Here is a 2,835-nt window from a genome sequence, read left to right as displayed (position 1 = left end):
ATGAACCAATTTTCTAATTATAGAACATAAAAATAATGAATTTTGGTATAATTTATATTTTCTATAAAGTTAGTTATTTTATTAAAAAATTGATTTAAAATAACAAGGTTGAAATAAAAAAAGAGAATTTCATGTTTAACACTTTCATGGTACCATTATTCATCTTTACCACCATTAAAGGAACATTTTCAAAAATGTCTTGTTCATTAAGTGACAAAAGACTCTTATAACCTTGTTATATATATTATATAATTATTTAAATAAAAAATAATAATTTTTTTTATGTTTTCGTATTATACTTTTTCAAACTATAACTTTTTTATAAATTTTTTAATTGGTTTTTTCAAAAAAAAAAACTCAAAATTTCTTTTTGAAAATCGAAAATTATGTTTGAAGCTATCTTTTTAAAATTTTTTATAAAAAATTTAAGTTTATATTTATTAGAATCCTAAATTTCACATTCCAAAAACTTTACCCAACCTCTCAACTATAAATGGTAAGTCTAGATTAGTTAACTCTAGGGGTACAAATATCTTTTACTCTTTATTAAAAGTGAAGGTAAAAGTGGTTACTATAAACATGAAAAGTGGTACTATGAATGTGGTATTTGTGGCAATTTCCCTAAAAAAAATTATTATATTTCATCAACCAATAACATACTTACAATCATCCATATCATCAAATATGGTTCCCATTTTTTTTTCCAACCCGTTGAAACAATTCAACACAATGTAAGCCGCATCATTTTTTTTCTTTTCAACGACCTCATTGAACTTCATTCAACTATTGAATAATTTTTTCAACTCCCTCATTGCACATATTCTAAAAAGAAAATATCTAATGTAAAGTTAGACAAGAGATAATAATATGTTGCCAGATGAAAACGAAAATAAAACAGATCCAGATTAATTAGAGAAAATTTTTTTACAACTTAAACCGAAAAAACACTGAGATTAGTGATAAGAAACAAACTTGAATAACTATACATTACAAAGAAAATAAGATCGGCCATGGCTTAAGAGTTTTTCTCTCTCTAAAAGATTGATGTGAGAAAAGAGACAGAGAGAGACTTTTTCTTTCTTTTGGACTTATATGTACCTTGATAATATATAAAATTTAACATTTTTTTGTAACTTTTTCTTTAAGTCATGTTTTGACTTTACACAGGCAGGAAAAAATCATCACCATGGGTTAATGTCGCCTCTAAGCCTAATAATACCCATTTTGTTTTTCTAAACGCTCTAGCCTCTCTCTAAGTTCTCAAAAATAAAAATTGTGCTCGGTGGCCCGCGAGCACTTTCGCCGCCGTTCGCCACCCCTTTTGTTTGATTTTGTTTTTATTGTAATATATAGATCCGTGTCTCTTCGGGTTAGCCAAATTTCTCTTCTTTTGTGAATCTTATGTTTTCCGACTTTAGCCGACTTTTTTCTTCGCTGCAGCGATGTTTTTGTTGTGTTTCCTTGTTCTTCGTTGAAGCGGATCTGCAATCAATAATTTTTTATTTGATGAAGAACAATCAAATTACCTTTCACTAGGTTTTATTTGAATCATGACGGCCAAGATCAGATATCTCTTTCCTTTACCATTTCACTTTAGTCAACTTTTAAGAGAATCAGTCTTTCTTTATTGATTCAACTGTACATGGTGAAATCATCTATATTTGGAAATTGGTTGGGTTTGATAGAGTTATGGGAATTGGTTGGTTTTGAAAGAGTTATGCAGTCACTTCGGAGGAGATCAAAGAAGATTTTGCGCTTATAGCGGTCCGACAAATGTTCTCTCTAAGGAAGAGATGAGTGGCGAAATAATACCAACAATTGCAACAACTATAAAAACGAGAGGAGGAGGCGGATCTTCTATACAATGTCCTATGCTTAGTGCAACAAATTACACCGTGTAGGCAATAAGAATGAAGATTTCTTTGAAGATACACAAAGTTTGGGAAGCTATTGAAGAAGAAACCCTAGAGGGAGATAAAAACGACATGGGCATAGCGCTTCTGTTTCAGTCCATACCGGAGTTGTTGCTATTGCAAGTCGGCGAACTTACTACAGCAAAGAAGGTATGGGATGCAATAAAGGCTAGGCATGTTGGAGCTGAGAGAGTCAAGGAAGAAAGATTGCAGACATTGATGAATGAGTTTGAGAGATTAAAGATGAAAGATACAGAGAAAATTGATGACTTTAATGGCAAGTTAGCTGAAAGACTTGTTTCGATCTTTGAAGAACATTCAGACCTTGATCTATAACCGGCCTTTGATGAGACACTTGAGCCGATCTATGATGATGAGGATGGACATCTCGACTACCCAGCTTACGGTCCACTTCTTGTTACCAGAAGAACATTAAGTGTTCAAGCCAAAACCAATGAACGAGAACAAAGGGAGAATCTTTTTCATTCTCGATGCTTAGTTTCAGAAAAAGTTTGTTCTTTGATTATTGATGGTGGTAGTTGCACTAATGTTGCTAGTGAGTCTCTTATCGGGAAGTTAGGACTCGTGTCCAAACCACTTCCTCGACCTTTCAGATTGGAATGGTTAAACGACACTGGAGAACAGTACGTCCGGGAACTGGTCGCGGTCCCTCTCACTATTGGACGATATGAGGACGAGGTCCTTTGCGACGTTCTGCCCATGGACGCATGCCATATTCTGTTAGGACGACCATGGCGGTTTGACAAAAAGACTATACATGACGGATACACCAACCACCACTCCTTTGATCATAAGGGAAAGAAGATCACCTTGGTTCCCCTCTCACCGGCCGAAGTCCATCAAGATCAGCTCCAGCTGAAGAAGAGCCGAGACAAAGAGCCAAAGCCATCCGAACCTGAGG

At 34.2% G+C, this 2,835-nt stretch overlaps 1 pseudogene; it reads left to right on the top strand.

Moving 5' to 3' along the window:
• The first annotated feature begins 1,910 nt into the window (after positions 1–1,910).
• The window catches only part of LOC106302544, a 4,646-nt pseudogene continuing 3,721 nt past the window's right edge, over positions 1,911–2,835 (top strand).

Source organism: Brassica oleracea, chromosome C7 (assembly GCF_000695525.1).
Source record: "Brassica oleracea var. oleracea cultivar TO1000 chromosome C7, BOL, whole genome shotgun sequence".
NCBI lineage: Eukaryota > Viridiplantae > Streptophyta > Magnoliopsida > Brassicales > Brassicaceae > Brassica > Brassica oleracea.
Note: the sequence above shows the minus strand (reverse complement) of the source record. Positions and strands in the feature narration are given on the sequence as shown.